The sequence below is a fragment of the Arachis ipaensis genome, chromosome B3, assembly GCF_059453495.1.
Source record: "Arachis ipaensis isolate K30076 ecotype BB chromosome B3, ASM5945349v1, whole genome shotgun sequence".
NCBI classification, from domain to species: Eukaryota; Viridiplantae; Streptophyta; class Magnoliopsida; order Fabales; family Fabaceae; genus Arachis; species Arachis ipaensis.
The window spans coordinates 113,508,736-113,530,629 of record NC_142438.1 but is presented as its reverse complement, the minus strand read 5'-3'; the positions used below and the strand labels follow the sequence as shown (position 1 = coordinate 113,530,629).

General features: G+C 38.0%; 1 non-coding gene across 1 annotated transcript; it reads left to right on the top strand.

Moving 5' to 3' along the window:
- Nucleotides 1-2,460: 2,460 nt before the first annotated feature.
- On the top strand, nucleotides 2,461-2,564 carry LOC148572095 (small nucleolar RNA R71). Its single transcript, XR_015907802.1, has one exon. It is a non-coding gene; the product is annotated as a small nucleolar RNA R71 (small nucleolar RNA).
- The last annotated feature ends 19,330 nt before the right edge of the window (nucleotides 2,565-21,894 follow it).

Below are 21,894 nucleotides of genomic sequence, written 5' to 3'. Positions count from 1 at the left end.
GGGTGGGAAATTGATTTTGAATTTTGAAGGTAGGTGGAGTTTATGAGGTAGGTTTATGGGGAAGAGTGGATGGATGTGAAATTGTGAGTGGTGAAGTGGTGATAGGGAAGAGAGATTGAGGTGATTGGTGAAGAGTTTTGGGGAAGAGTGTTTATGGGATTGTGTGAAAAAGGGGTGAGAAGAAGTGAATGGAGGTAGGTGGGGATCCTGTGGGGTCCACAGATCCTGAGGTGATCCTGTGGGGTCCACAGATCCTGAGGTGTTCAAGGATTTACAACCTTGCACCAAATTAGGCATGCAAAATGCCCTTGCACACAACTCTGGGCGTTCAGTCCCAGATTGGTGCTTGTTCTGGGCGTTGAACGCCCATTTGTTGCCCATTTCTGGCGTTGAACGCCAGAACCATGCTTGTTCTGGGCATTCAGCGCCAGCTCTTCTCCAGGGTGCAATTCTGGCATTCAAACGCCCAGATGCTGCCCATTTTGGGCGTTCAGCGCCAGAACCATGCTCTGTTCTGGCGTTGAACGCCAGCCAGATGCTTCTTACTGGCGTTTAAATGCCAGTAAGGTCTTCCTCCAGGGTGTGATTTTTCTTCTGCTGTTTTTGATTCCGTTTTCAATTTTTATATTTATTTTGTGACTCCACATGATCATGTACCTACAAAGACATATAACTAATAAAAATATAATTAAATAAAAATTGGGTTGCCTCCCAACAAGCACTTCTTTAATGTCAACAGCTTGACAGTGGGCTCTCATGGAGCCTCACAGATGTTCAGAGCATTGTTGAGACTCTCCAACACCAAACTTAGAGTTTGGATATGGGAGTTCAACACCAAACTTAGAGTTTGGTTGTGGCCTCCCAACACCAAACTTAGAGTTTGACTGTGGGGGCTCTGGTTGACTCTGTTTTGAGAGAAGCTTTTTATGCTTCCTCTCCATGTTTACAAAAGGGTAACCTTGAGTTGTAAACACAAGGGAGTCCTCATTCAATTGAAGGACTAATTCACCTCTGTCAACATCAATCACAGCTCTTGCTGTGGCTAGGAAAGGTCTTCCAAGGATGATGGATTCATCCTCATCCTTCCCAGTATCAAGGATTATGAAATCAGCAGGGATGTAAAGGCCTTCAACCTTTACTAACACGTCCTCTACTTGTCCATAAGCCTGTTTTCTTGAATTATCTGCCATCTCTAATGAGATTTTAGCAGCTTGCACCCCATAGATTCCCAGTTTCTCTATTACAAAGAGGGGCATGAGTTTTATCCCTGAACCAAGGTCACACAGAGCCTTTTCAAAGATCATGTTGCCTATGGTTCAAGGTATTACAAACTTTCCAGGATCCTGTTTCTTCTGAGGCAATCTCAGTTGATCCAGATCACTTAGTTCATTGGTGAACAAGGGAGGTTCATCTTCCCAAGTCTCAATACCAAATAATTTGGCATTCAGCTTCATGATTGCACCAAGAAACTTGGCAGTTTGCTCTTCAGTAACATCCTCATTTTCTTCAGAAGAGGAATATTCATCAGAGCTCATGAATGGCATAAGGAGGTTCAATGGAATCTCTATGGTCTCTAGATGAGTCTCAGATTCCTTTGGTTCCTCAGAGGGAAACTCCTTATTGATCACTGGACGTCCCAGGAGGTCTTCCTCACTGGGATTAACGTCCTCAACCTCCCTTACAGGTTCGGCCATGGTGGTTATGTCAATGGCCTTGCATTCTCCTTTTGGATTTTCTTCTGTATTGCTTGGGAGAGTACTAGGAGGGATTTCAGTGATCCTTTTACTCAGCTGGCCCACTTGTTCTTCCAAATTTCTAATGGAGGATCTTGTTTCATTCATGAAACTCACAGTGGCCTTAGATAGATCAGAGATTAAATTTGCTAAGCTAGATGGATTCTGCTCAGAATTCTCTATCTGTTGCTGAGTGGATGATGGAAAAGCTTTACTATTGTTAAACCTATTTCTTCCACCATTATTAAATCCTTGTTGAGGCTTTTGTTGATCCTTCCATGAGAGATTTGGGTGATTTCTCCATGATGGATTATATGTGTTTCCATAAGGTTCACCCATATAATTTACCTCTGCTATTGCAGGGTTTTCAAGATCATAAGCTTCTTCTTCAGAAGATGCCTCTTGAGTACTGTTGGATGCAGCTTGCATTCCATTCAGACTCTGAGAAATCATATTGACTTACTGAGTCAATATTTTATTCTGAGCCAATATAGCATTCAGAGTATCAATTTCAAGAACTCCCTTCTTCATAGGCGTCCCATTATTCACAGGATTCCTTTCAGAAGTGTACATGAACTGGTTATTAGTAACCAAGTCAATGAGTTCTTAAGCTTCTGCAGGCATTTTCTTTAGGTGAATGGATCCACCTGCAGAAGTATCCAATGACATCTTAGCTAATTCAGACAGACCATCATAGAATATATCCAGGATGGTCCATTCTGAAAGCATGTTAGAATGACACTTTTTGGTCAGTCCTTTGTATCTCTCCCAAGCTTCATAGAGGGATTCACCTTCTTTCTGTCTGAAGGTCTGAACATCCACTCTAAGTTTACTCAGCTTTTAAGGAGGAAAGAACTTGGCTAAGAAAGCCTTGACCAGCTTATCCCAAGAGTTCAGGCTATCCTTAGGTTGAGAGTCCAACCATACTCTAGCTCTGTCTCTTACAGCAAAAGGGAAAAGCATGAGCCTGTAGACTTCAGGATCTACTCCATTAGTCTTAACAGTATCACATATCTGCAAGAATTCAGTTAAGAACTGAAAAGGATCTTCAGATGAAAATCCATGAAACTTGCAGTTCTGCTGCATCAGAGAAACTAATTGAGGTTTCAGCTCAAAATTGTTTGCTCCAATGGTAGGAATGGAGATGCTTCTTCCATGTAAATTGGAATTAGGTGCAGTAAAGTCACCAAGTATCCTCCTTGCATTATTATTATTTTTGGCTACCATCTCCTCTTCCTGTTCGAAAATTTCTGAAAGGTGCTTTGATGAGCGGATAATTTATACGCTTTTTGACATTGTTTTTAGTCTGTTTTTAGTAGGATCTAATTACTTTTAGGGATGTTTTTAATAGATTTTGTGTTAAATTCACATTTCTGGACTTTACTATGAGTTTGTGTGTTTTTCTGTGATTTCAGGTATTTTCTGGCTGAAATTGAGGGACTTGAGCAGAAATCAGATTCAGAGGTTGAAAAAGGACTGCTGATGCTGTTGGATTCTGACCTCCCTGCACTCAAAGTGGATTTTCTGGAGCTACAGAACTCGAAATGGCGCGCTTCCAATTGCGTTGGAAAGTAGACATCCAGGGCTTTCTAGCAATATATAATAGTCCATACTTTGGCCAAGAATTGACGACGTAAACTGGCGTTCAACGCCAGCTTTCTATCCAAATCTGGCGTCCAGCGCCAGAAAAGGATCCAAAACCAGAGTTGAACGCCCAAACTGGCACAAAAACTGGCGTTCAACTCCACAATTGGCCTCTGCACGTGCAACACTTAAGCTCAGCCCAAACACACACCAAGTGGGCCCCGGAAGTGGATTTATACATCAAATACTTACTCATGTAAACCCTAGTAGCTAGTTTATTATAAATAGGACCTCTTACTATTGTATTAGGCATCTTTGGATTACCTTATGATCCTTTGATCACGTTTTAGGGGGCTGGCCATCTCGGCCATGCCTGGACCTTCACTTATGTATTTTTAACGGTAGAGTTTCTACACTCCATAGATTAAGGTGTGGAGCTCTGCTGTTCCTTAAAGATTAATGCAAGTACTACTGTTTTCTATTCAATTCATCTTATTTCGCTTCTAAGATATCCATTCGCACCCAAGAACGTGATGAAGGTGATGATTATGTGTGACGCTCATCACCATCTCCCCTATGAACACGTGCCTGACAAACACTTCCGTTCTACATGAAATAAGCTAGAATGAATATCTCTTAGATCTCTTAACCGGAATCTTCGTGGCGTAAGCTAGAATGATGGCGGCATTCAAGAGAATCCGGAAAGTCTAAACCTTGTCTGTGGTATTCCGAGTAGGATTCAATGATTGAATGACTGTGACGAGCTTCAAACTCGCGAATGCTGGGCGTTAGTGACAGACGCAAAAGGAGGGTGAATCCTATTCCAGCATGATCGGGAACCGACAGATGAATAGCCGTGCTGTGACAGGGTGCGTGAGCATATTATTCACTGAGAGGAGGGGATGTAGCCACTGACAACGGTGATGCCCTTGCATAAAGCCAGCCATGGAAAGGAGTAAGACTGATTGGATGAAGATAGCAGGAAAGCAGAGGTTCAGAGGAACGAAAGTATCTCCATTCGCTTATCTGAAATTCCTACCAATGATTTACATAAGTACCTCTGTCCTTCTTTTATTACTTATTTTCGAAAACACCATTATCTATTTATATCTTCCTAACTGAGATTTGCAAGGTGACCATAGCTTGCTTCATACCAACAATCTCCGTGGGATTCGACCCTTACTCACGTAAGGTATTACTTGGACGACCCAGTGCACTTGCTGGTTAGTTGTATCGAAGTTGTGACAATCATGAATTAAGATCAGAGCACCAAGCTTTGGAGCCATTACCAGGATTTGTTCGAGCCTGGAGATCACAATTTCGTGCACCAAGTTTTTGGCGCCGTTGCCGGGGACTTAATTGTTCCTGTTTGGCGCCAAGAATCGTCTGAGATCCCAATCCCGGCAACAACACCAAGTTTTTGGCGCCGTTGCCGGGGATTGTTTGAGTTTGGACAACTGACTGTTCATCTTGTTGCTCAGATTAGGTAATTTTCTTTTTGTTTTCTTTTCAAAAATTTTTCAAAAATCTTTCAAAAATTCTTCTTTGTTTTCGAAAAAAAAAAAAAGTTTTCAAAAAAAAAAAATGTTTTCAAAAATATATTTTCTTTTCAGAATTTTTAAGAATGAATTCTAGTGTTTCATGGAGCATGTTGAAGCCTGGCTGGCTGTAAAGCCATGTCTCAATTCTTATACTCAAGAGAAGAGCTTCTTTATCTTTCTTAGCCAATTGGCTGTTGAATGTAAGGAATGTCAGGCGTGTCATGTCTGAGTTACATACTAAAGCTTGGCTGCCTATTAAGCCATGCCTGACCCTTTGATTGGAGCTTTAGAGCATAAGATTCCTGGAATTCATATTAAAAATTTTGGAATCCTTATTTTCTTTTTCAAAAGATTTTTTCGAAAAATATAAAATAAAAATCCAAAAAAATTTAGAAAATCATAAAAATCAAAAATATTTTTGTGTTTCTTGTTTGAGTCTTGAGTCATGTTATAAGTTTGGTGTCAATTGCATATGCATCTTGCATTTTTTCGAAAATATCATGCATTCATAGTGTTCTTCATGATCTTCAAGTTGTTCTTGGTAAGTCTTCTTGTTTGATCTTGATGATTTTTTGTTTTGTGTCTTTTCATGTTTATCATATGCATTCTTGAATTCTTAGTGCGTAAGCATTAAAGAATTCTAAGTTTGGTGTCTTGCATGTTTTCTTTGCATTAAAAATTTTTCAAAATTGTGTCTATGATGTTCATCTTGACATTCAAAGTGTTCTTGGTGTTCATCTTGACATTCATAGCATTCTTGCATGCATCACATGTTTTGATCTAAAAATTTCATGCATTGCATAATTTTCACGTTTTCATAAAAATTCAAAAAAAAAAAATCAAAAAAAATATCTTCCCCTTTTTCTCTCATCAAATTCGAAAATTTGAGTTGACTTTTTCAAAAATTTTTAAAATCAAGTTGTTTCTTATGAGTCAAATCAAATTTTCAATTTGAAAATCTTATCTTTTTCAAAATTCAAAATCTTTTTCAAAATTCATGATTATTTTCGAAAATTCCAAAAAAAATAATTTTCAAAAACCTTTTTCTTATTTTATATCATAATTTTCGAAAATAACATAATCAATTAAAGTTTTGATTCAAAAATTTGAAGTTTGTTACTTGCTTGTTAAGAAAGATTCAAACTTTAAGTTCTAGAATCATATCTTGTGATTTCTTATGAATCAAGTCATTAATTGTGATTTTAAAAATCAAATCTTTTTCAAAAACTAATTTCTATCATATCTTTTCAAAAAAAATATCTTCTTATCTTATCTTTTTCAAAATTTGATTTCAAAATATCTTCTCTAACTTCCCAACTTCTTATCTTTTCAAATTTGTTTCAACTAACTAACTAAATTTTGTTTGTTTCTTAACTTTTTCAAAACTACCTAACTAACTCTCTCTCTCTAATTTTCGAAAATATCTTCCCTCTTTTTCAAAAATTTCTTTTTTATTAACTAATTATTTTTATTTTTTATTTAAAAAAAAATTTTCGAAAAAAAATACTAAACATTTTTCAAAAACTATTTTCAAAAATCACTAACTCTTTTTCAAAAATTGTTTTCGAAAATTCACTTCCCACTCTCATCTTCTTCTATTTGTTTATTGATATACTAACATCTTTCCTTCAACTCTCCAAAAATCCGAACCGCCTCTCTCTCTGAGTTCAGATTTTCTTCCCTTCTTTTCTTCTACTAACACAAGGATCCCTATACTGTGGTATAAAGGATCCATATTATTATTACTATTTTTTCTGTGCCATCTTCTTTGTCATATGAGCAGGAGCAAGGACAAGAACATTCTTGTCAAAGCAGATCCAGAACCTGAAAGGACTCTGAAGAAAAAAATTAAGAGAAGCTAAAATACAACAATCCAGAGATAACCTTTCAGAAATTTTCAAACAGGAAAAGGAGATGGCAGCCGAAAATAATAATAATATAAGGAAGATGCTTGGTGACTTCACTGCACCTAATTCCAATTTACATGGAAGAAGCATCTCCATTCCTGCCATTGGAGCAAACAATTTTGAGCTGAAACCTCAATTAGTTTCTCTGATGCAGCAGAACTGCAAGTTTCATGGACTTCCATCTGAAGATCCTTTTCAGTTCTTAACTGAATTCTTGCAGATATGTGATACTGTTAAGACTAATGGAGTAGATCCTGAAGTCTACAGGCTCATGCTTTTCCCTTTTGCTGTAAGAGACAGAGCTAGATTATGGTTGGATTCTCAACCTAAAGACAGCCTGAACTCTTGGGATAAGCTGGTCACGGCTTTCTTAGCCAAGTACTTTCCTCCTCAAAAGCTGAGCAAGCTTAGAGCTGATGTTCAAACCTTCAGATAGAAAGAAGGTGAATCCCTCTATGAAGCTTGGGAAAGATACAAACAGTTGACCAAAAAGTGTCCTTCTGACATGCTCTCAGAATGGACCATCCTGGATATATTCTATGATGGTTTATCTGAGCTATCAAAGATGTCACTGGACACTTCTGCAGGTGGATCCATTCACCTAAAGAAAACGCCTGCAGATGCTCAAGAACTCATTGACATGGTTGCTAATAACCAGTTCATGTACACTTCTGAAAGGAATCCTGTGAGTAATGGGACGCCTATGAAGAAGGGAGTTCTTGAAGTTGATACTCTGAATGCCATATTGGCTCAGAACAAAATATTGACTCAGCAAGTCAATATGATTTCTCAGAGTCTGCATGGAATGCAAGCTGCATCCAACAGTACTCAAGAGGCATCTTCTGAAGAAGAAGCTTATGATCCTGAGAACCTTGCAATAGCAGAGGTAAATTACTTAGGTGAACCTTATGGAAACACCTATAACTCAACATGGAGAAATCATCCAAATTTCTCATGGAAGGATCAAAAGCCCCAACAAGGCTTTAATAATGGTGGAAGAAACAGGTTTAACAATAATAAACCTTTTCCATCATCAACTCAGCAACAGACAGAGAACTCTGAACAAAATGCTTCTAATTTAGCAAATCTAGTCTCTGATCTATCTAAGGCCACTGTAAGTTTCATGAATGAAACAAGGTCTTCCATTAGAAATCTGGAAGCACAAGTGGGCCAGCTGAGTAAAAGGATCACTGAAATCCCTCCTAGTACTCTCCCAAGTAATACAGAAGAAAATCCAAAAGGAGAGTGCAAGGCCATTGACATAAGCACCATGGCCGAACCTGTGAGGAGAGGAGAGGACGTGAATCCCAAGGAGGAAGACCTCCTGGGACATCCAGTGATCAATAAAGAGCTTCCCTCTGAGGAACCAAAGGACTCTGAGGCTCATCTAGAGACCATAGAGATTCCATTGAACCTCCTTATACCCTTCATGAGCTCTGATGAGTATTCCTCTTCTGAAGAGAATGAGGATGTCACTGAAGAGCAAACTGCCAAGTTTCTTGGTGCAATCATGAAGCTGAATGCCAAATTATTTGGCATTGATGCTTGGGAAGTTGAACCTCCCTTGTTCATCAATGAACTAAGTGATCTGGATCAACTGACATTGCCTCAGAAGAGACAGGATCCTGGAAAGTTCATAATACCTTGTACCATAGGCACCATGATCTTTAAGGCTCTGTGTGACCTTGGTTCAAGAATAAACCTCATGCCCCTCTCTGTAATAGAGAAACTGGGAATCTATGGGGTGCAAGCTGCTAAAATCTCACTAGAGATGGCAGACAGCTCAAGAAAACAGGCTTATGGACAAGTAGAAGATGTATTAGTAAAGGTTGAGGGCCTTTACATACCTACTGATTTCATAGTCCTGGATACTGGAAAGGAAGAGGATGAATCCATCATCCTAGGAAGACCTTTCCTGGCCACAGCAAGAGCTGTGATTGATGTTGACAGAGGTGAAATATTCCTTCAATGGAATGAGAACTCCCTTGTGTTTAAAACTCAAGGATCTCCCTCTGCAACCATGGAGAGGAAGCAGAAAAAGTTTCTCTCCAAGCAGAGTCAACCAGAGCCCCCAACAGTCCAACTCTAAGTTTGGTGTTGGGAGGCCACAACCAAACTCTAAGTTTGGTGGTTGAACTCCCATATCCAAACTCTAAGTTTGGTGGTTGAACTCCCATATCCAAACTCTAAGTTTGGTGTTGGAGAGTCTCAACAAAGCTCTGCACATCTGTGAGGCTCCATGAGAGCCCACTGTCAAGCTATTAACATTAAAGAAGCGCTTATTGGGAGGTAACCCAATGTTTATTTATCTAACTATATTTTTCTTAGTTATGTGTCTTTATAGGTTCATGATCATGAGGAGTCACAAAATAAATATAAAAATTGAAAACGGAATCAAAAACAGCAGAAGAAAAATCACACCCTGGAGGAGCATCTGTCTGGCGTTCAAACGCCAGAACAGAGCATAGTTCTGGCGCTGAACGCCCAGAATGGGAGCATCCTGGCGCTGAACGCCCAGAATAAGCATGGTTCTGGCGTTCAACGCCAGAAATGGCAGCAAAGGGGCGTTGAACGCCCAAAATGGGCACCAACCTGGCGCTGAACGCCCAGAGTTGTGTGCAAGGGCATTTTACATGCCTAAATTGGTGCAGGGATGTAAATGCCTTGACACCTCAGGATCTGTGGACCCCACAGGATCCCCACCTACCTCATCATCTCTCTTTCCATTCATGATCATCCCTTCTTTTTTTCTATTTACCACTCACATCCATACACCCACTACCTTCAAAAATTCAACATCTCTCTCCCACCCAATCCCACCCATATGGCCGAATACACACTCCCATCCATCTCCTCCATATCTTCTTCTTATTCTTCTATTCTTTCTTCTTTTGCTCGAGGGCGAGCAACATTCTAAGTTTGGTGTGGCAAAAGCATAGCTTTTTTGTTTTTTCCATAACCATTGATGGCACCTAAGGCCAGAGAAACCTCTAGAAAGAGGAAAGGGAAGACAAAAGCTTCCATCAAGGGTCTATAGCTCAGTGGTAGAACATTTGACTGCAAATTAAGAGATCCCTGAGATACCTCAGGGGATTCATTTTCTTCCACACAATTATTGGAAGCAACTAAGGGTGGAACATCAAGAGCACTCCATCATCCTTCATGAAATCAGAGAAGATCTAAAAGCAATGAAGGAGGAGCAGCAAAGACAAGGAAGAGACATAGAAGAGCTCAAGGACATCACTAAGGTGGACTCATTCCTTGTTCTTACTTTCTCTGTTTTTTCGTTTTATATGTTATGTGCTTATCCATGTTTGTGTCTTCATTACATGATCATTAGTAGTTAGTAACTTTGTCTTAAAGTTATGAATGTCCTATGAATCCATCACCTCTCTTAAAGAAAAACTGTTTTAATTCAAAAGAACAAGAAGTACATGAGTTTCGAATTTATCCTTGAACTTAGTTTAATTATATTGATGTGGTGACAATGCTTCTTGTTTTCTGAATGTATGCTTGAACAGTGCATATGTCTTTTGAAGTTGTTGTTTAAGAATGTTAAATATGTTGGCTCTTGAAAGAATGATGACTAGGAGACATGTTATTTGATAATCTGAAAAATCATAAAAATGATTCTTGAAGCAAGAAAAAGCAGCAAAGAACAAAGCTTGCAGAAAAAAAAAATAGGCGAAAAAAAATAGAAAGAAAAAGAAAAAGCAAGCAGAAAAAGCCAAAAGCTCTTAAAACCAAGAGGCAAGAGCAAAAAGCCAATAACCCTTAAAACCAAAAGGCAAGGGCAATAAAAAGGATCCCAAGGCTTTGAGCATCAGTGGATAGGAGGGCCTAAAGGAATAAAATCCCGGTCTAAGCGGCTAAACCAAGCTGTCCCTAACCATGTGCTTGTGGCGTGTAGGTGTCAAGTGAAAACTTGAGACTGAGCGGTTAAAGTCAAGGTCCAAAGCAAAAGAAGAGTGTGCTTAAGAACCCTGGACACCTCTAATTGGGGACTTTAGCAAAGCTGAGTCACAATCTGAAAAGGTTCACCCAATTATGTGTCTGTGGCATTTATGTATCCGGTGGTAATACTGGAAAACAAAGTGCTTAGGGACACGGCCAAGACTCATAAAGAGGCTGTGTTCAAGAATCATCATACTGAACTAGGAGAGTCAATGACACTATTCGAACTCTGAGTTCCTATAGATGCCAATTATTCTGAACCTCAATGGATAAAGTGAGATGCCAAAACTATTCAAGAGGCAAAAAGCTATAAGTCCCGCTCATATGATTGAAGCTATGTTTCATTGACAGTTTGGAATTTATAGTATATTCTATTCTTTTTATCCTATTTTGATTTTCAGTTGCTTGGGGACAAGCAACAATTTAAGTTTGGTGTTGTGATGAGCGGATAATTTATACGCTTTTTGACATTGTTTTTAGTATGTTTTTAGTAGGATCTAGTTACTTTTAGGGATGTTTTTAATAGATTTTGTGTTAAATTCACATTTCTGGACTTTACTATGAGTTTGTGTGTTTTTCTGTGATTTCAGGTATTTTCTGGCTGAAATTGAGGGACTTGAGCAGAAATCAGATTCAAAGGTTGAAAAAGGACTGCTGATGCTGTTGGATTCTGACCTCCCTGCACTCAAAGTGGATTTTCTGGAGCTACAAAACTTGAAATGGCGCGCTTCCAATAGCGTTGGAAAGTAGACATCCAGGGCTTTCTAGCAATATATAATAGTCCATACTTTGGCCAAGAATTGACGACGTAAACTGGCGTTCAACGCCAGCTTTCTACCCAAATCTGGCGTCCAGCGCCAGAAAAGGATCCAAAACCAGAGTTGAACGCCCAAACTGGCACAAAAACTGGCGTTCAACTCCACAATTGGCCTCTGCACGTGCAACACTTAAGCTCAGCCCAAACACACACCAAGTGGGCCCCGGAAGTGGATTTATACATCAAATACTTACTCATGTAAACCCTAGTAGCTAGTTTATTATAAATAGGACCTCTTACTATTGTATTAGGCATCTTTGGATTACCTTATGATCCTTTGATCACGTTTTAGGGGGCTGGCCATCTCGGCCATGCCTGGACCTTCACTTATGTATTTTTAACGGTAGAGTTTCTACACTCTATAGATTAAGGTGTGGAGCTCTGCTGTTCCTCAAAGATTAATGCAAGTACTACTGTTTTCTATTCAATTCATCTTATTTCGCTTCTAAGATATCCATTCGCACCCAAGAACGTGATGAAGGTGATGATTATGTGTGACGCTCATCACCATCTCCCCTATGAACACGTGCCTGACAAACACTTCCGTTCTACATGAAATAAGCTAGAATGAATATCTCTTAGATCTCTTAACCGGAATCTTCGTGGCGTAAGCTAGAATGATGGCGGCATTCAAGAGAATCCAGAAAGTCTAAACCTTGTCTGTGGTATTCCGAGTAGGATTCAATGATTGAATGACTGTGACGAGCTTCAAACTCGCGAATGCTGGGCGTTAGTGACAGACGCAAAAGGAGGGTGAATCCTATTCCAGCATGATCGGGAACCGACAGATGAATAGCCGTGCCGTGACAGGGTGCGTGAGCATATTATTCACTGAGAGGAGGGGATGTAGCCACTGACAACGGTGATTCCCTTGCATAAAGCCAGCCATGGAAAGGAGTAAGACTGATTGGATGAAGATAGCAGGAAAGCAGAGGTTCAGAGGAACGAAAGTATCTCCATTCGCTTATCTGAAATTCCTACCAATGATTTACATAAGTACCTCTGTCCTTCTTTTATTACTTATTTTCGAAAACACCATTATCTATTTATATCTTCCTAACTGAGATTTACAAGGTGACCATAGCTTGCTTCATACCAACAATCTCCGTGGGATTCGACCCTTACTCACGTAAGGTATTACTTAGACGACCCAGTGCACTTGCTGGTTAGTTGTATCGAAGTTGTGACAATCATGAATTAAGATCAGAGCACCAAGCTTTGGAGCCATTACCAGGATTTGTTCGAGCCTGGAGATCACAATTTCGTGCACCATGCTTGCTGGATTGTTGTAATTTAGCTTCTCTTAGTTTCTTCTTCAGAGTCCTTTCAGGTTCTGGATCTGCTTCAACAAGAATATTCTTGTCCTTGCTCCTGCTCATATGAAAAAGAGGGAACAGAAAAATAATAATAATAGGGATCATTTTTACCACAGTATAGAGGTCCCTGTGTAAGTAGAAGAAAAGAAGAAGAAAAAATTCGAACACAGATGGAAGAGAGGGTTCGAATTTGGGTGAGATGCAGTGTTAGTAGATGAATAAATAAATAGAAGGAGATAAGAGAGAGAGAATTTTCGAAAATAATTTTTGAAAAAGAGTTAGTGATTTTCGAAAATGGTTTTTGAAAAAGGTTAGTAATTTTCGAAAATTAAAATAAAAAATTAAAATAATTAGTTAATTAAAAAGAATTTTTGAAAAAGAGGGAAGATATTTTCGAAAATTAGAGAGAGAGTTAGTTAGGTGGTTTTGAAAAAAATAAGAAACAAACAAAAAGTTAGTTAGTTAGTTGAAACAAATTTGAAAATCAATTTTGAAAAGATAAGAAGATAAGAAGTTAGAGAAGATATTTTAAAATAAAATTTTTGAAAAAGATAAGATAAGAAGATATTTTTGAAAAGATATGATTAGAATTGGTTTTGAAAAAGATTTGATTTTTAAAATCACAATTAATGACTTGATTCACAAGAAATCACAAGATATGATTCTAGAACTCAAAGTTTGAATCTTTCTTAACAAGCAAGTAACAAACTTGAAATTTTTGAATCAAAACATTAATTGATGATGTTATTTTCGAAAATTAGGAGATAAAGATAAGAAAAATATTTTTGAAAAATATTTTTTTTTAAATTTTCGAAAATAACTAAGAAAAATGAAAAAGATTTGATATTTGAAAAAAATTTTGAAAAAGATAAGATTTTTAAATTGAAAATTTGATTTGACTCATAAAAACAACTAGATTTTAAAAAGTTTTGAAAAAGTCAACTCAAATTTTCAAAATTTATGAGTGAAAAAGGGAAATATATTTTTTTGATTTTTTTGAATTTTTATGATGAGAGAAAAATTTAAAACATCATTTTCATGTTTTTCTCTTTTCTTTTTGGATCAAAACAAGGAATACATGTAAGAATACTATGAATGTCAAGATGAACACCAAGAATACTATGAAGATCATGATGAACATCAAGAACATATTTTTAAAATTTTTTTTATGCAAAGAAAACATGCAAGACACCAAACTTAGAAATCTTTAATGCTTAGGCACTAAGAATTCAAGAATGCAGATGAAAAACACCATATAACACAAAACAAGAAAACATCAAGATCAAACAAGAAGACTTACCAAGAACAACTTGAAGATCATGAAGAACACTATGAATGCATGAATTTTTTTTTTCGAAAATTTTATGCAAACTTTAAAACATGCAATTGACACCAAACTTTCAACTTGACTCAAGACTCAAACAAGAAATACACAATATTTTTTTTTATTTTTATGATTTTATGATTTTTTTGTATTTTCTTTTAATTTTTTCAAAAATCATTTTGAAAAAGAAAATTAAGGATTCCAAAATTTTTAATATGAATTCCAGGAATCTTATGCTCTTTAGACTAAAGCTCCAATCAAAAGGGTCAGGCATGGCTTAATAGCCAGCCAAGCTTTAGTATGTAACTCAGACATGACACGCCTGACATTCCCTATCCAGAAGAATTAGACATGGCTTTATAGCCAGCCAGGCTTCAACATGCTTCATGAAACACTAGAATTCATTCTTAAAAATTCTGAAGAAAAATATATTTTTGAAAACATTTTTATTTTAAAATTTTTTTTTGAAAACTTTTTGAAAATAAGAAGAAAATTACCCAATCTAAGCAACAAAATGAACCGTCAGTTGTCCAAACTCGAACAATCCCCGGCAACGGAGCCAAAAACTTAGTGCACGAAATTGTGATCTCAGGCAACGGTGCCAAAAACTCTGTACGCACATCTTAATAAATCGTTTTTCATTCACAACTTCGATACAACTAACCAGCAAGTGCACTGGGTCGTCCAAGTAATAAACCTTACGTGAGTAAGGGTCGATCCCACGGAGATTGTTGGTATGAAGCAAGCTATGGTCATCTTGTAAATCTCAGTCTGGCGGGTATAAAATAGTTATGGAGTTTTCGAATATTAATAATAGATAAACAGAAAATAAGGATAGAAATACTTATGTAATTCATTGGTGGGAATTTCAGATAAGCATATAGAGATGCGTTCGTTCCCCTGAACCTCTACTTTCCTGCTGTCTTCATCCAATCCTTCCTACTCCTTTCCATGGCAAGCTTTCTGTAAGGGCATCACCGTTGTCAATGGCTACATCCCATCCTCTTGTGAAAAAGGTCCAAATGCTCTGTCACGGCACGGCTAATCATCTGAGGTTCTCGATCATACTGGAATAGGATTCACCCTCCTTTTGCGTCTGTCACTACGCCCAGCACTCGCGAGTTTGAAGTTCGTCACAGCCATCCCTTCCCAGATCCTACTCGGAATACCACAGACAAGGTTTAGACTTTTCGGATCTCAGGAATGGCCATCCATGGGTTCTAACTTATACCACGAAGATTCTAATATCTCAGACTCGGTCCCCTGTATTAGATATCCAAGAGATATCCATTCAATCGAAGGTAGAACGGAAGTGGTTGTCAGGCACGCGTTCATAGGGGAATGATGATGACTGTCACGATCATCACATTCATATTGAAGTACGAATGAATATCTTAGAAGCGGAATAAGTTGAATTGAATAGAAAAACAGTAGTACTTTGCATTAATCTTTGAGGAACAGCAGAGCTCCACACCTTAATCTATGGAGTGTAGAAACTCTACCGTTGAAAATACATAAGTGAAAGGTTCAGGCATGGCCAAATGGCCAGCCCCCAAAACGTGATCAAAGATGATCTGAAGATCATAAGATGTTTAATACAATAGTAAAAAGTCCTATTTATAATAAACTAGCTACTAGGGTTTACAGAAGTAAGTAATTAATGCATAAATCTATTTCCGGGGCCCACTTGGTGTGTGCTTGGGCTGAGCTTGAATGTTACACGTGCAGAGGTCATTCTTGGAGTTGAACGCCAGTTTGTAACATATTTCTGGCGTTCAACTCTGGTTTGTGACGTGTTTCTGGCGTTTAACTCCAGACAGCAGCGTAGAACTGGCGTTCAATGCCCTTTTACGTCGTCTAAACTAGGCCAAAGTATGGACTATTATATATTTCTGGAAATCCCTGGATGTCTACTTTCCAACGCAATTGGAAGCGTGCCATTTTGAGTTCTGTAGCTCCAAAAAATCTACTTTGAGTGCAGGGAGGTCAGAATCCAACAGCATCAGCAGTCCTTCTTCAACCTCTGAATCTGATTTTTGCTCAAGTCCCTCAATTTCAGCCAGAAAATACCTGAAATCACAGAAAAACACACAAACTCATAGTAAAGTCCAGAAATGTGAATTTAACATAAAAACTAATGAAAACATCCCTCAAAGTAACTAGATTCTACTAAAAATATACTAAAAACAATGCCAAAAAGCGTATAAATTATCCGCTCATCACACCACTGCACCTCCACCTGCCTCAGAGCCGGTTTATCGCCTCGTGCACCGCTTATTTTGACAGCTAGATCAGATGGAGCACCGCAACCGGTGCCGGTATGAGAGATCTGAGCGTCATAGCAAGCGACGCTATGAGCATCTGAAGCTGATGATTCGACAGGGCGGTGACATCCCCTCCGAGCCTGACACACCATCAGACCCATCTGAGGAGGAGGCGGATGAGCACGAGGAGGAGACCCATCCGCAGGCGAGCACAGAGCAGGCTGCACCACAGGCACAGGTTCCACATCAGATTGAGACTGCAGATCCTAAGATCCCTATCCAGTCAGCAGCTCCTCTACAGCAGCCAGACCCTCAGCCCACCACCACCACAGAGACTCCAGCTACCATTCCTTCCAGTGATGACACCCCTTCACACCCTGCTTGATTGAGCATCAGGGACGATGCTTCATTTTAAGTGTGGGGAGGTCGCCATCTCTGGCGTATTATTTTGGTGAACCACTATAGACCCTTTTTCTTTTATTTTAGATATTTTTTTGTATTTTTCTCTCTATTTTTATTTTTATTTTATGAGTATGTATACATTGCTACTTTTATGTATTTTTACTCTATTCCTGCATTCTGCACTTTAGTTCATATTTTAGTTCTTTAGTTTAGTTTGCAATTCTAACTTATTAGTGGATTAATTAGTATATTTTACCCTTTTTAGCATAAGATAGCTTAGTTTAAATTGGAAAATATAAAAAGGAAGTAAGCTAGGAACTTGAACATAACAGAATCAAATCCATAAACCTTGTATATGTAGCATTACATCATGTAGTTAAACTAACAACATTTCATCAAGGAGAAACATTAAAACCTTAAAGGCCACCCTAAATAATTTTTTTATGAGAATAATGGGAATTTTTAACTAAACCTGCATAATATATATGAATGATATATGATGTTTGAGTTAGAGAACACACAGCCTGTGAGTCTTGAGCATTAATTGTATAGTTGCATTCAAACCATAATTTCATCCCTGTGTGTGTTCGCTTCTTTTTATTCTGATGTTCTTTACTTTGTTTTAATCTATATGTCCAGTTGTAGAATATAGATACATACCAAGAAAGTGATTGAGGCCATTATTTGATTTTAACCCACTTGTCCCAAAAATAGCCTACCTTTTACATCACCTTTGTTAGCCCCTTGAGCCTTTAATTCCCCCCTCCCCTTTTTTTAATAACCACATTACTAGCCTTAAGCAGAAAAACAAAATAAAAATCTCAAGTTGAATCCTTAGTTAGCTTAAGATAGAAATTGTTTATTGTTTAAGTGTGGGAAAATCTATTGGGAACATAGATGATAAAAAAAAAGGGTAGGAAGTTGAAAGAAATAAAATTAATCAAAATAAAATTTTTGGGAAACATGCTCATGTGAGATTAAAATAATTAAATTACCATGTGCATTAAAATATATATATATATATATATATATTTATTATAATATTTTAATTTTCAGCATTTGAATAAAGAGGATACAAAAGAATTCCACAAAATGCAAAATAAAAACAATGCACATGGGATAAAAATAAAGATCAAGACATGAGCATGTAACATCAAAAGTGAAAAAATGGGAAAAGAGGTGAAGAAGCTCTAATTTAGAAAGTATGTATGTTAGGTGAAATCTTAGACTAATCAAGGATTCACTTAATTAGCTCACTTAGCCTTATACATATACCCTTACCTTTACCTTGGCCCCATTACAACCTTACTTAAGACCTCATGATTTTTGGTATGACTATATTCTATAATTGTTGATTGGTTAGATGAAGAACAAATTTATAGAAAGTAAGAATAAAAAGAAGAATAGAGTGATTAACCCAATAAACACTGAGTGACTAGAGAGTAAACACAAAATCCAGTGAGGGTTCAATAACTCATCAACATATATCTATGCTTAATTTACTAATTGTTTTGCAAGTTTGTAAAATATTTTTCTTTCCCATCTCATTTGCAAAAGTGCTTTATTATTTAAGGGTTGGCTATGTATATATATGATTCCTTGAGAATGTGAATTAATTTAACTACATGTAAGCTTTATATATGAGTGAATAAATTAGAATTGCATGACTCATTTAGGTAGTTGCATTTAGAATAGGTTGCATTGCATGGCATTCCACCACCTTACCTTACTTTTTACCTTGGATTTAACATGAGGACATGCTATTGTTTAAGTGTGGGGAGGTTGATAAACCCATATTTTATGATACATTTTGTGCTTAATTTGAGTGATTTATTCAATCCTTCACCCACTTATTCATATTAATTGCATGGTTTTACTTCTCCTTCCTTATTATGTGATGTATGTGAAAAACATGTTTCCTATGCTTTCAAATTAATTATTTTAATTACCTTTATTTCCATTTGATGCCGTGATTAGTGTGTTGAGTAGTTTCAGAACTTCTAAGGCAGGAATGACTCAAAGGATGGAAAGGAAACATACAAAAATGGAAGGAAAGCACAAAACGGAGTTCTTGAAGAAACTAGCATCCACGCGATCGCATGGGCGACGTGGACGCATGCCAAGCGCGAATCAACAGCGACGCGACCACGTGAAAATAAAAGCTCCGAACTGACGTGACCGCGTGACCCACGCAGACGCGTGACAGAGGCCACGCACCAGAAATTGTAGAAAATGCTCATAGCGAATTCTGAGGCCCTTTTTGGCCCAAATCCAAGTCCAGAAGGCATAGACCAGAGGTTATGAAGTGGGGGAATGCATCCATTCAGAGGGAGCTCTCGCCAATTTTTACTTCCCATGATTTAGATTTAGTTTGAGAGGGAGACTCTCCTCTCTCTTTAGGATTAGGATTTAGACTTAGGATTTTTATTCGCTTTCAGGATTATCTCTTTTGATCAGGTTCAATATTCCTTTTATTTACTTTTGCAAGTTACTTTATGAATCCTTTCATGTTACAGATTATTTGAATTAATGCTATTTGAGGTATTTCAGTTTATTATTGCTGTCTTTTATTTATGTTACTATTACATCCCATCTGAAGGCATTTTTATTCCAGTAGATTTACTTTTCTCCTTTTGGTCTTGGTTAAGAATTCAGTAACTCAGGAGTTATCAAACTCAACATGATTGATAATTGTTATCTTTGTTAATTGAATTGAACTTCCATAATCCCAATCTTAGGAAATAAATAGGATTCGAAGATCAAACCAATTAATCCCTTGACCTTCTTTTATCTCAGTAAAGGTTAACAAAGTGGAATTAAGATTCAATTCTCATCATCATTGATAAGGATAGCTAGGATAGGACTTCTAATTTCTCCTACCTTGCCAAAAGTTTATTTTACAATTATTTATTTATTTTTAATTGCCATTTAAATTAATTATCATATTTGTTCCTCATTCTTGAAACCCTAATTTTACAATCCCCATAACCAATAATAAGAACATACTCCCCTGCAGTTCCTTGAGAAGATGACCCGAGGTTTAAATACTCGGTTATTAATTTTAAAAAGGGATTTGTTACTTGTGACAACCAAAACGTTTGTATGAAAGGACTTTTGAAGGTTTAGAAACTATACTTGCAACGAAGATATATCCGCAATTTTCTAGACCGCGCAAAAGTTCCTCTCGTCAGGCACTTGAGCAAATACCCTCTTATGCTAAGTTTATGAAAGATATCTTAAGTCATAAGAAGGATTGGAGAGAAACTGAAAAAAGTTTTCCTCACTGAAGAATGCAGTGCAGTCATTCTGAAAAGCTTACCAGAGAAGCTTAAAGATCCCGGAAGCTTTATGATACCATGCACATTAGAGGATGATTGTACCAAGATAGCTCTATGTGATCTTGGGGCAAGTATCCACCTAATACCTGCATCCACTATCAAAAAGCTTGGTTTGACTGATGAAGTTAAACCAACCTGGATATGCCTCCAACTTGCTGATGGCTCCATTAAAATCCCATCAGGCGTAATTCAGGACATGATTGTCAAGGTTGGGCCATTTGCCTTTCCTACTGACTTTGTAGTGCTGGAAATAGAGGAGCACAAGAGTGCAACTCTCATTCTAGGAAGACCTTTCCTAGTAACTGGACGTACCCTCATTGACGTCCAAAAAGGGGAGATAACCCTGAGAGTCAATGAGGATGAGTTTAAGTTGAATGTTGTCAAAGCTATGCAGTATCCAAACACACCAAAAGACTGCCTGAGCATTGATATTATTGACTCCCTGGTGGAAGAGGTCAATATGACTGAGAGTCTCGAATCAAAGCTAGAGGACATTTTTAAAGATGTTCAGCCTGATATGGAGGAACCAGAGAAAACAGAAGAACCTCTGAAGACTCCTCAGGAAGAGGAGAAGCCTCCTAAACCCGAGCTCAAACCACTACCACCATCCCTGAAATATGTATTTCTGGGAGAAAATGACACTTTTCCCGTGATCATAAGCTCTGCTTTAGAGCCACAGGAAGAGAACGCATTAGTTCAGGTGCTAAGGACACACAAGACAGCACTTGGGTGGTCCATAAGTGATCTTAAGGGCATTAGTCCAGCCAGATGTATGCACAAGATCCTATTGGAGGATGATGCTAAGCCAGTGGTTCAACCACAGAGGCGGCTAAATCCCGCCATGAAGGAGGTGGTGTAGAAAGAGGTCACTAAATTACTAGAGGCTGGGATTATTTATCCTATTTCTGATAGCCCCTGGGTGAACCCTGTCCATGTTGTCCCTAAGAAGGGAGGAATGACAGTGGTTCATAATGAAAAGAATGAACTGGTTCCTACAAGAACAGTTACAGGGTGGCGTATGTGTATTGACTACAGAAGGCTCAATACAGCCACCAGGAAGGATCATTTTCCTTTACCATTCATAGACCAGATGCTAGAGAGACTAGCAGGCCATGAATACTACTGCTTTTTGGATGGCTATTCAAGTTACAACCAAATTGCAGTAGATCCTCAGGAACAAGAGAAAATAGCATTCACATATCCATCTGGAGTGTTTGCCTACAGAAGGATGCCATTTGGTCTGTGCAATGCACCTGCAACCTTTCAGAGGTGCATGCTCTCTATCTTCTCTGATATGGTAGAGAAATTTCTGGAAGTCTTCATGGATGACTTCTCAGTATTTGGAGACTCATTCAGCTCCTGTCTTGACCATCTAGCACTTGTTCTGAAAAGGTGCCAAGAGACTAACCTAGTTTTAAACTGGGAGAAATGTCACTTTATGGTGACTGAAGGAATTTTCCTTGGGCACAAATTTCGAACAAAGGAATAAAGGTGGATCAAGCTAAGATAGAAGTAATTGAAAAATTACCACTACCTGCCAATGTTAAGGCAATCAGAAGCTTTCTAGGGCATGCAGGATTCTATAGGAGGTTTATAAAGGATTTTTCAAAAATTGCAAAACTTTTGAGAAATCTGCTAGCTGCTGACACGCCATTTGTCTTTGACACAGAGTGTCTACAGGCGTTTGAGACTCTGAAAGCTAAGCTGGTCACAG